This window comes from Leptonychotes weddellii, chromosome 11, assembly GCF_054177405.1.
Source record: "Leptonychotes weddellii isolate Sample4059 chromosome 11, ASM5417740v2, whole genome shotgun sequence".
NCBI lineage: Eukaryota > Metazoa > Chordata > Mammalia > Carnivora > Phocidae > Leptonychotes > Leptonychotes weddellii.
Genome location: NC_138379.1, coordinates 87,030,475 through 87,043,794, shown reverse-complemented (window position 1 = coordinate 87,043,794; position 13,320 = coordinate 87,030,475). Strand labels below are relative to the sequence as shown.

The 13,320-nt window shown below is 38.7% G+C and overlaps 1 pseudogene; it reads right to left on the bottom strand.

Moving 5' to 3' along the window:
- Positions 1-13,320, bottom strand: part of LOC102745249 (large ribosomal subunit protein uL14-like) — a 44,751-nt pseudogene that overhangs the window by 25,593 nt on the left and 5,838 nt on the right.

The window sequence follows — 13,320 nt, the reverse complement described above, 5'->3', positions numbered from 1 at the left end:
TTTCAACTTTTTGAGGAACCTCCATACTGTTTTTCAGAGTGGCTGCACCAGCTTGCATTCCCACCAACAGTGTAGGAGGGTTTCCCCTTTCTCTGCATCCCCGCCAACATCTGTTGTTTCCTGACTTGTTAATTTTAGCCATTCTGACTGGTGTGAGGTGATATCTCATTGAGGTTTTGATTTGGATTTCGTGATGCCGAGCGATGTTGAACACTTTTTCATGTGTCTGTTGGCCATTTGGATGTTGTCTTTGGAAAAATGTCTGTCCATGTCTTCTGCCCATTTCTTGATTGGATCATTTGGTCTTTGGGTGTTGAGTTTGAGAAGTTCTTTATAGATTTTGGATACTAGCCCTTTATCTGATATGTCATTTGCAAATATCTTCTGCTATTCTGTCAGTTGTTTTTTGGTTTTGTTGACTGTTTCTTTTGCTGTGCAAAAGCTTTTTGTCTTGATGAAGTCCCAATAGTTCATTTTTGCCCTTTCTTCCCTTGCCTTTGGTGATGTTTCTAGGAAGAAGTTGCTGTGGCTGAGGTCGAAGAGGTTGTTGCCTGTGTTCTTCTTTAGGATTTTGATGGACTCCTGTCTCACATTTAGGTCTTTCAACCATTCCACATATGAGTGAAACCATATGATAATTGTCTTTCTCTGACTGACTTATTTCATTTAGCCTAATATCCTCCACTTCCATCCACATCGATGTAAATGGTAGGTATTCATCCTTTCTGATGGCTGAGTAATATTCCATTGTATATATGAACCACATTATCTTTATCCATTCATCTGTCGAAGGACATCTTGGCTCCTTCCACAGTTTGGCTATTATGGACGTTGCTGCTGTGAACATTGGGGTGCAGGTACCCCTTCGTTTAATTACATCTGTATCTTTGGGGTAAATAGCCCGTAGTGCAATTGCAGGATCATAGGGTAGCTCTATTTTTAACTTCCTGAGGAATGTCCATACTATTTTCCAGAGTGGCTGTACCAGCTTGCATTCCCACCAACAGTGTAAGAGGGTTCCCCTTCCTCCACATCCTCGCCAACATTGGTTTTTTCTAGCCATTCTAACTGGTGTAAGGTGGTAGCTCATTGTGGTTTTGATTTATATTTCCCCGATGACAAGTGATGTTGAACATTTTTTTCATGTGTCTGTTTAACATAGATTGAGTTAATCCTTAAAACATTTCTTTGATTTCAGTATAATGAATGACACTATTGTGTAAATGAAGATCATAAGTAATACAGTGGTTAAATAGTATGCTTAAGGTTAGACAACTAGTAAGTGAAGCGGAGATATGAATCCAGAGAATTGGGTTATAGAATTTGAACTCATAACCACTATCTTATATTACTACTTAAAATTATTGAAAACCTGAAGATCAAGTAGAAATTCCCTATCCTTGATTCCTCGTCCTAGTGCCCTTATCCTTTATTCATAGACAAATCAAATGTGAAATTTTATATCCTTCCAGTTCATTTTTAATGCTTTAACCTTAATTTGTACATATTAATAAATAAGTTTTTTGTTTTAAAAACTTACATAAAGTTACCACATTCTACGTATAAAATTTTATGATTTAAATATTCTTGAAAGTAATGCATGTTGAGAGATGTATAATATTTATTAATGTAATTACCTATGTTACATATCATTGATTTGACTTAAACACTCCAAAAATTAGTAAAAATCCATTCCAGGTAGTGAAACACATTAGGTAATCTATGCCTGTTCCTTCTTCCTCTTCCCTGGAGTTCCTTCCTCTTTTCTTCCGCTCTGTATTATTTGCTCTCTAGCTCTGCTGAGCAGCTGTCCTCCTGATCTTTTGCCTCTGTCCTGTGTAGGATCCTCCATTTTCTAGGTTTTGTGTATTCCTTTTCTGGTTTGCTTCTTTTTGATGGATGCACTCTCTACTTACTTCCTAAGAAAGGGAAACTTGCATAGAAAGCAAATTTATTGAAACCATACTTTCTGAAATTATCTATACTTAACAGATGATTGATAAGTTGTCTGAGTATATGTTCTAGCTAAAATAATTTCCCTCTGACTTAAGACAATGTTCTGTTGCATTCTAGCTTCCAGTGGACTGATTCTAGATAGGTTTTATGTGACCTATTTTTTTTTCCCCCCTCATGTAAGCTTTTGAGAACAAAATTTTAGCCCTGGTATTTTAAGATTTCAAAATTTATCTGCATTGGTATAGTTTAGCTTTGTTTTTTTTTTTTTAACCTTCTAGACACAGGTTGTAACTTTTTAATCAAACTTCTACATTTTGGGGAATTTAAAATATTTTTTAAAAAAAACTTATCACCTCTGCTTTTCTTTCTTTCTGGATATTTTGATGTTGAACTTCCTAGATTGATCTTGTCCTCCTATTTTTTTTCCTGAATTTCTTTGTCTTTTTGTTCTATTTTGGGGGACAAGTGCTCAACTTTATCTTTCAAATTTTCCATTTTATTTCAGTTACTATATATATTTTTTTAATTTCAAGACTTTTATTCTGACTATTCCTTTTTATAGCAACCTATTTTTGTCTTGTGAATATAATCCTATTTCTCTGAGAATATTACAGTTTAAAAAATTCTCTGTTCTTCATTGTCTCCATTTTATTTCTTTTTCTGAGTGATTTGGTTTCCTTTTTTATCCTGGAGAATTTCTCCGAAGGTCATGATACTCTTGGTCAACCCATCCTAATTGAGGGTAAGGCACTTAGAAGAGCTCCATTATGGGTGCTTCTTGCTGACTGTTGTGCATCACTGTGGGGTGGTCAAGTGAAATTCCTGATGCCTTATTTTGAAACTCAAAAATACCAGTATCTGTAGGTTTGTTCTCTTGAAGTGTTCAATTTCCCCAGAGAAGAATCCACCAATTTCCTATCTGGAATCTATTCACCTAGGATTATTTCTTAGAGAAAGCAATGAAAGGAGGCTGGGAGTCTCACTTTATCAACTCCTGATTTTAATTAGGCATCTGTCCTTCAATCTTTGTTGGCCTTGTCTCCCTGAATATGGAGCCCATTTGGTTTAGTTTCATCCCAAAATGAACCATTTATCTCATTTTGGGTTGGGGAAGTATTGTCACTTGGCTCTGCAAGAGCGGGGAAGAGTACACAGAAATCTACTTTTTCACTGTTATTTAGTCCATCTTTTTCAGCCCCAGACACCACTCCTGCCCTGATAGCTTCTGGTGTTGCAGACCATGGAGACTTTCCAGTGTTCTGCATCATGGTTTGACATTGGTGCCTGTACTTGGTATTCAGCTTTCTAGAGTCTGTTAATGTTTTTTCCTCTTTTCTGTCATCCATCATTTGATGCCATCTCTCATTTTCCATTCTCTTTGTCCTTGTGGGTTTATAGCATTTTAAATTCTATAATATCATTTTACTGGAATATTGGAAAGGAAAAGAGATAAATTTATGTGTTCAATCAACCATATTTGATAGTTGGCCTATCTGTTTCTGTCCTTTAATTTTCAAACTTTTGTTCTCATTACCTATGCTACATGAAAAAAGCTCATTTTGACCACAATCCAAGCTTCCATTTTTAGGTGGGAATACAGTTTCAGTTCTTGGCTTCTTGCAGGGAGACAGACTCCAATCCTTTGCCATCTTTTAGGCACACTTGGTTCCTATTCTATAGTGTTAAAATAGCCCCATTTCTAATTTCTGGTCCTGTTGCCTTGAGGACCCAGTCACACCATGTCTCTAGCCCACTGTAGTTTCTACTCCATTTTCATAGAGAATTTTAATCTTTAAGATTTTAGTTTTTAATTTTCTTTGAAATGCATATGTATACATTCCACCCCAGCCCCCCAAAATGTAGTTTATGAAGGAGGTCTCAAGATACTGGCTCTACTCTCTTGATCACAAGCCTTCCCTGTGACTTTTTGACATGAAGTTCCATACTTGTTGCAGTGAATTGTAATTTTCCTTCCATCTTTGTCTTAATTGAAAGTACTTTTGCTATAGTTTCCTAATTTCCAAATCCAATAGACCCTCTTTAATTCTTAGTAACTTGCATGTTGCATTTGACACTTCAGGTTGTGTCCTCCTCGAAACAATCATTTTGGCCTTTGTGTGCCATGTTTCCCATTCCCTCCTTATACATCTTTGACCAGTCCCCCTATGACTCATTTGCAGCCCCCCTTTCTCCATCTGCTGCTGGAATATTCGTGCTCCTTAGGGTTTCAACCCCAGCCCTCTGCATCTTACTGTATACTCTTGCCCTGGTTGATCTCCTTCATGCTTGCCATTTCAGATATTAACCATATGCTGATGAGGATGAAATATCTATCTCTAGTTCAGACTTCTCCAGATTTCAAATCTAAGACCAACTCTGCTGGCTGCCTTTACCATAGTCCTCTCAAATTCAAGAGGTCTTGGGATAAACCTGTCCTCCTCCTTCCTAACATTGTTCCTTTTCTTTGTTTCAGTTGATGACACCAACATTTACCTGTTTACCCAAGCTAGAAGCCAGTGAGTCATCCTTGAACCCTTTCTTCTTGTTGTTATTCTAGTTATGTCTTTAGGTTGCCCAAGGAATGGGTTCTAATGGCAGTGAGACAGGCCTTATAAGAAGTGTAGCTGGACCCAAGGCAGCTCTAGAAACCTCAGGACCTGCAGTTTGTAGAACTTCCTGGTCATTATTGTAACCCCAACATTTCTGCTGTATTCACCTCTGACAGTTAACTTCCGTATTCTTTTCTTTCATTCTGTATATTTTCATAATAGATTATCTTCAAAACTTTGGCTTGCTATGATCTCTTGTGGTTTCAACCTGACTTTCTCCTTCATATAGCTTCAACTTAATCTCATTTTGGGCCTCTGGTCCTATTGCATCCTGCTTTTCTTTATATTCAGTATTTCTGATTCATGGGATCAGGAATCAGACTGGCTTGGCTCATCTCACTAGGTCCCATTTTGGGGTACTTGTCAGCCTATTGAAAGCCTTCCCTTGTGACAGGCACTCATCCTACTCTAAGCACCTGCACAGGAGGAGCAAGTTAATGGGATATGAAGTATGACCACTTTTCCCCAAATGATGTGAATTGGACAGTTACCTTCATAAGGGAAGCTGGCATAGAGCTACTGTGATTTGACATAGTTAGTATATTACCTATTTAATATATTGAGTCCTATCAAATTTATCTCGTAAATAGTTTTTAAACCTCTATTCTCTTCTCCAATCTTAATCTTAGTGTCTTGGTTCAAGTCCTCATCTTCTTTCACCTGCCCTGTGGCAACAGCCAGTCTTTCTTCTCCCCACCCCCTTTTCCTCATTGCTTATCATATTGGTTTTAAGTGATGAACAATGACATCTGTTACTTATCACTAGGAAAAGATTTTGAACACTTCTGCACACTGAACCTTGGCCTTGGAGTCACCAAGGAAGACTCAGCATAGGTATTGGAACTGGATGGAACAATGCTCTGCTTACAAAGAGAAGAGACAGGGCAAGGTCATCTTCAGTATTGGGCATCAGTCCCCAGTAGCCAACAGGTTCCTCTCAGCAGCCAACACAGGGCAGGTGGCCTGCATGTGCCCATCTTGTGCTACAGCAGGACCCTGACCCCTCCCCACAGGGGACAAATATGGCAGTGGGATTGACAAAGTGCTATATGACACACATGCTTAAGAAAAAGGAGCATATATTGGGTCTGAAACAGGGAGAGATAATCCCACACAAGGCACTAAGTTCAGCACAAACTGTAGGGCTCTTTATCTTGGTAAGGAAGCGTTCCAGGCCCAGGGCCCATTCTTACATGGCTGATGGGGGTCAAAAGTGGAGGACTGCCTTTCCCAACTTTAAGTATACTTAAAATCTCTCCGTATTTATTGAATACAATTTGTTACTTGTTCTAAACTAAAATATTAGATGAATTTGAGTTTTTGTTTCTTAAAAGGAACCCAGAGAGGCTAAGCAAATTAAGTTGTTTTTTACTTTCACATGATTAATTTTTCCTCCCTGAGGGTCAGTGCTTCATCAGCCATGTCTGGGATGATTGCAGAAGCCTCCTAATTGTCTGCTGGGCCTCAGCCTCATCTCAACTCCAATCTGTCTTCCAGATTTATTTTTCTAAAATGTATATCTGATCATGTCCCTCTTCAATTTAAAAACCTAAGGCCCATTTTCTGCCATTTCCTCCCTGCCCACATCAAACACTCCTCCCTATACTTTCCTTTAGAGTTTCCCTATTCACATTCCCCACACTGAACTCAATCCTGCAGGATAATATTCCTGCTCTGCTCTCGGAGAACACCGCATAATTTAAATTTTGGTGCCAACCTCTATGTGTCCATTTGATGCAACCTAATTCTTTGAAAAGTGAAAAATTCAGTTATTTAAATTAGTGGTTTTCTTGCTGCCACCAAGATATTTATTTAGCTGTCAGAATGCTGAGCCCAAGCTCTGAGCCATTGTGGCACATTACCTGTCAGGAAGGATTGTGTTCTATTCATTTTTACTGGTCCCTTCCATCGTGCCTCTCTACCCCAATAGGTACCTAGTCCTGTGCTGTGCCTACTGGTGGTCCGTAAATAGCTGTGGGCACAATGGCAATGCATTCTTTTCTCCAGAGTCTTTGGTTACCAGCTATCTGGGCAGAGGACTTAACAGAAGTAGCCAAAATAAAAATACTTAGTGTAAATTTATTTAAGTCCACATTTACTTACAAATTTTATCTAAAGAATTAATCTGAGGGTGAGGGTAGTCAGGGTGGAGCTTAAAGCACACAGTTGGGATTGGCACCACCTGGTGGGTGGTAGCGGTGGTACATGAGGTGATGTATGGGGTCAGTGACTTGAGTCCAGTGACTTTTCAGGATCAGGCCATTCCTTTCTGGCAGGCCATTTAGGTTTTTATACTTGAGGTACAATAAATTGAATATGTTTCAAATACACAATTTGGTAAGTTTGACATGTGTGTATTTGTGAAAACATCTCCACAGTCAAGATAATGAACATAATCTTCACCTCCCAAAGTTTCATTGAGCCCCTTTGGAATACCTACCACCTATCCTCCTTTCCTCCCTGTTCTCTCTAGGCAACCAATGATCTGCTTTTTGTCACTATAGATTAGTCTGCATTTTCTAGAATTTTCTATAAACAGAATGCTATAATATGTAGTCTTTTTTGGGGGGGAGGGGTCTGGCTTCTTTGACTCAGTATAATTGAGATTCATCCACATTGTTGCATGTGTCAATAGTACATTTTGATGAATCTATTGCATGCTGTACGATGATGAATCATTGACTTGTTGGTGGACATTTAGATTGTTTGCGTTTGGGGCCGTTATAAGGAAAGCTGCTGTGAGTATGTGTAACTTTCTGTGCTTTCATTTCTCTTGGGTAAAATCTAGGCATGACATGACCGGTATATGAAATGGTTACAGATGATAGGTGTTCGCTTAACTTCTTACATTCCCATCAGCACTGAGTGCAAGTTGTTCCACATGCCCCCAACACTTGCTATAATAGTCTTTTTGATAGCCATTCTAGTAGGTATGTAGTAAGCTATTTAGATTTTGAACTTAAATCAGTTACACAAACAATCATGGAACACTACATCAAGAACTAATGATGTACTGTATGGTAACTAATATAACATATTAAAATAAAAAAATGTATAAAAAAATCAGTTTCCTGGGTTCCATTCTAGGTCTACTAAATCCTGGGGAGAGGCCTTGGGGTGTTGTGCTTTTAGAAAGAGAATGGATAACCAGGTTTGGGAGCCACCACACTATATGGCATTGACTGCAGCTTTGAAGGGGGCTCAGGTAGGACTTCGACAGAAGTGATGCGGGAAGGCAGGGGATGGAGACAACTTTTCTTCAGGATGAAATATGTTTAATTAGTTAAGCTCATGTTGGATCAATCCTCATCCACCAGAGCCAAACCTGTTGGCTTGGAAGAGCCCGTAATTAGAAGAGAAAAACCTTGCTTTCCCTCCTCTGGATGATTCACATTGGAGAGAGTGATGGAGTGATTGGAGAGAGTGATGCCCTGCTGGGTGGTGCAGTGTAGCTTAGTTGGACCAGCATCAAAGTCCGAAAAAGAGTCAAGATGCTGCTGCAACTATTGGTGGGAATGTAAACTGGTGCAGCCACTATGGAAAACAGTGTGAAGGTTCCTCAAAAAAGTTAAAAATAGAACCACTATGTAATCTAGCAATTCCACTTGTAGATACTCATTTGAAGGAAATGAAATCACTGTCTTAAAGCTATCTGCCCCCCCCATGTTCATTACAGCATTATTTATAATACTTAAAATCTAGAAACACAAGTGTCCATTGTCAGATGATTAAAGAAGCTATAGTGTATGCATATACAATGGAATATTATTCAGCCATAAAAAGGAAATTCTTCCATTTGTAACAACTTGGATAGACATTATGCTAAGTAAAATAAGAGTAAGACAAATACAGGATGATCTATTAGTGGAATAAAAAAAACCCCATAACTGTGAACTCATAGTGGTACAGAGAACAGATTAGTGGTTGCCGGAGGTACGTTGAGAGGGTGAAATGTGTGAAGGTGATCATAAGGGACAAACTTCCAGTTATAAGAGAAATAAGTCCTAGAGATGTACAGTATGGTGACTATAGATAATACTGTATTATATATTTGAAAGTTGCCAAGAGAGTAGATCTTAAAAGTTCTTTTCACAAGAAAAAATTACAACCATGTGTGGTGATAATCACAAGTTTAGTTAACATCTTTTCATAATATATACATATATCAAATCCTCATGTTGTACACTTAGCACTAACACAATGTTACATGTCAATAATACCTCAATGAAAAATAAAGGTGGTGTTGCAAGTCTGTGACTAGGAGGTGAGCCAGAGCCAAATCCCTCTCCACCTTCCCTAGCCAGCAGTAGGTAAAAATAGAAAAGAGAAAATGTGAAAGACCTGCCAAATGCAAAAACAAGATCCAACCTCTGGCTACAAATGGTACAGAAACACATATAAAACACAAGGCCAGTGGGAGGATGGGGTGGCTGGGTGGTAGACATTGAGGAGAATATGTGTTGTGGTGAGCTCTGTGTGTTGTTTACGACTGATGAATCACAGACCTGTACCCCGAAACAAATAATACATTATATGTTAATTAAAAAAAAAAAAGCAACTGCTGTAGGCCTGCTAAGCTCCAGGACCAGAAGCAGGTTCAGGCAGCAAGGAATTCATTATCTTGGGTAGAGAGATGAACAGTGCTCCCAAACAAGAAAGGGGCCTAGGGTTTCACCTGAAATCAAGAGTTAGGGTAGGGTTTCCCTGTCTGGGAAAGGAGACAAAAGGAGATGTTTAGGCTGGCTCATTGGAATTAGAGCTATTACATAGCACCTGCTACGTGTCATGCATTATTCTGAACTTCTTGGTTGGATTAATGTATTCTCACAATCCTCCCAATTATTATCTGCACTTTAGAGACAAGGCAAAGAAAGATGTTTCTTGCCTTAATCTACACAGCTAATAGTTCAGAGTTAACACCTAGGGAGCATGCCTCTCTGGAACATGCTCAACCATAACCCCAGGTCCTCTCAGGGTGTTACAGACCAAGGGAAGTTGAAGGAGGCAGATAGTCTTGCAACCAGCCTGGGCAGAGCCACATACTATGATGGGACCTGTGACCCCAATATCACTCTAGGGCAGACTGATGGAAGATAATTTCTATTCTAGGGGTCTCAGGCTGCCTGGAGGCCAACAGAAACCTTTCTGGAGTGGGAGGGAGGGAGAAAGCAAGAACAAGAGTGAAAAATCAAGTGAGAAAGAGAAAAAGAAAAAGCTTTCTTATAAAACACATGAGGAAGACTAATACAGAGACCTAGCCAAAAACAAAAACAGGGTGTATGAGTTCATGTAAGATGAAATGAGAATAGTAGAGCAATGTGAAAATGATTTTAGAATATTTCTGATCAAAGCCTGGAGATAAATTATACTGCAGACTCTCAATCAATACACAGCTGTTAGCACATGCGGTCCATCTGATGAAAGTTGGACAGAATAACTTCAGGCCACCACCCAAGGTAGAATCCAGTGTCTTAAGAATAGAACCTGAGAGGGCGCCTGGGTGGCTCAGTCGTTAAGCATCTGCCTTCGGCTCGGATCATGATCCCAGGGTTCTGGGATGGAGCCCTGCATCCGGGTCCCTGCTCCGCGGGAGGCCTGCTTCTCCCTCTCCCATTCCCCCTGCTTGTGTTCCTGCTCTCACTATTCCTCTCTCTGTCAAATAAATAAAAACCTTAAAAAAAAGATAGAACCTAAGAATCCACCATCACTTATCAATTTTCAGGAATGGGATGGCCTAGTAAGGATCACCTTTGTTAAGAAAAACAAGACGCTCCCTGCTGCATTTAAGTCAAGCGCAGTGCAACAGCTATTGGAAAATTACAGAATTCACTGTTTGGTCCATAATATAATAGCGGAAGATTTCAGCATAGCAGATAAAATACAGCAAATCCTAACCAGCACAGGTTTTAGTGACAGGCGGACCCGACCTGTTCCATGGACATAGATGACTTCATCAGATTGCTGCATGGATTCAATGCAGAAGTTATGCATTTTTCTTAGGTATCTGGAAAACAGAATTTTCTAAACTCAAGAAAAAGAAACTGGAATTACATATTTTTAGTAATTTGAGAAGATGAACTATGCCTTTCCTTCACCGGAACACTATGTGCTTGACTATTTTTGACTTAATACTACTGTCACCATTTATTACTCTGAATTTTTATGGTAGTAAGTCAGTCAATTCTAATTACCCAAGTTTTTTTGGTTGTGGTGTGTTTTTAATATCTAACGTAGGGCAGGGTCCAGTCTATGCATGATAATCTTTAAGAGCTGCAGGCACGCACAACTTTACACTTAAACTTATCATTTCTAACAATTTATTGCATAAAGATGTTACTGTTCTGTTTTCTATGTTATATATTACTATGAGGACTTCTGTAGGCCTTTGCCCTTCAAATAGTAAAAAAGTTAAAATATGTTTAACAGTCACATACTTCCTATACTATTTCTTTTTATTCATGTGCACAATAAAACAACTGTTTCTTAAAAAGAATATTTGATTTTTAAAGAAAGGATATAACCATTAAAAATATATCTTGAAATGAAAGGCAGAAATTAAAAACAGCTTTGAACAAGGCTCAATCAGGTAGAAGTCCTTTAAATTGAAAAAATTTTCATTAAAATAACATAGTGGTAAACTCCTGCCTGAATCCATTGAGGGAATTAGTGATTTGGAAGGTCATATTGAGGGATTCAACTAGAATATACATTTTAGGCAACACTGAGACCAGTGGCCCAGGGAGATGTTTAATAGGGGATAGAAACTCTATCAAATCTTAGCTTTCATCCAGCATTGAGTAGAAGATTCCATAGTTGCTTCTGAGCCAGAAACACTTCTGTGCAACTTGATGTAGGAAGAATACTGAATGTGACCTGACAGGACCAGGAGTTGTGGACGGACTTCGTCATTGCCCTAACCTCTCTAAACTTTAGTTTTCTAATCTGTACAGTGGCTGTAATGGTCTTTCTGGTAGCAGAGGGCTTAAATGAGAAAATTTAGTGGAAACACTTTGCAGCTATATATATGCACGTGTGTGTGTACATATGTATATATATATATTTTAAAAACTATATTTAAAATATATAAAAATATTTTTAACAAAAAAACTTTTCCAGCAAAGGAGAGCAGAAGATTCTCTGTCATTATCAGTTTTTATTCCAAGCTCTCCAGTCTTTAGCTTCTGAATAATTTTTCATTGACCAGGTGTGCTGTGTTAACTACCCAAATGCAGTTTTACACTGGTAAAGCTAGTGTGTGGGCTGATTCAGCCTTTTCTTGGTAGACAGTAGTCTTTTTTTTCCTTCTGTTTATTATGTATTTACCTTCTACTCTAATTATAAAAGTTGTACATATTCACAACAGAATAAAGAAATGTATACAGAAATCATCAAGTGGGTCAGGATTTCGCTGCATTTCCTCTAGTTTCTGTTCTGTTGTCTTAGCTTGGATTGCTTTTATAAAATATCACCACCTGGGTGGCTCAAGTAACAAATTTTTTTTTACAGATTTGGAGGCTGGGAAGTCCAACATCAAGGTGCTAGTAGGATTGGGGTCTGAGGAGAGCTCTCCCCTTGGGTTGCAGACAGCCACCTTCTCTCTCTTGTCTTTAGATAATCTTTCCTTGGTGCCTAACTATGTGTGTGCAGGGATGGGGAAAAAGAGAACAAGAGTAAGCTTTCTGGTGGCTTATTGGACACTGATCCTATTGGATCAGGGTACCCCTATTATGACCTCATATAACCTTAATTACTTCCTTTGAGGCCCTGTCTCCAAATACAGCCACACTGGGACACATAATGAATTTTGCAGGATACAGATATTCAGTCTGTATCCTATGTCATACACATATGTATATATACTTGACATTATTCGTAATTATGGTATGTAATATGTAAAATTCGATACCATTTTAACCATTAATATTTTTTCATGCCATTAAGATTTTTTAGGACAACTTCTTATCAGCTGCCTAATAGAAATACTATAATATTTTTAACCATACCTTTGTTGTTAAGCTTTGATTTAATTAAAATATTGAATTAATATAAATAACTTTGTACATGTACCTTATTTTGATATTTTCTTTGAGGTATTTATTATTTTTTATTATTATGTTACTCACCATACATCACATTGTTAGTTTTTGATGTAGTGTTCCATGATGCATTGTTTGCATATAGCACCCAGTGCTCCATGCAGAACGTGCCCTCTTTAATACCCATCACCAGGCTAACCCATCCTCCCACACCCCTTCCCTCTAGAACCCTCAGTTTGTTTTTGAGAGTTCCATTGTCTCTCATGGTTCATCTCCCCCTCCGATTTCCCACCCTTCATTCTTCCCCTCCTGCTATCTTCCTCTTTTTTTTTCTAACATGTAATGTATTATTTGTTTCAGAGGTAGAGATCTGTGACTCGACAGTCCTGCACAATTCACAGCGCTCACTGTAGCACATACCCTCCCCAATGTCTATCACCCAGCCACCCCATCCCTCCCACCCCCCACCACTCCAGCAACCCTCAGTTTGTTTCCTGCGATAAAGAATTCCTCATATCAGTGAGGTCATATGATTCATGTCTTTCTCTGATTGACTTATTTCGCTCAGCATAACACCCTCCAGTTCCATCCACGTAATTGCAAATGGCAAGATTTCATTCCTTTTGATGGCTGTATAATATTCCATTGTATATATATACCACATCTTCTTTATCCATTCATCTGTCGATGGACATCTTGGCTCTTTCCACAGTTTGGCT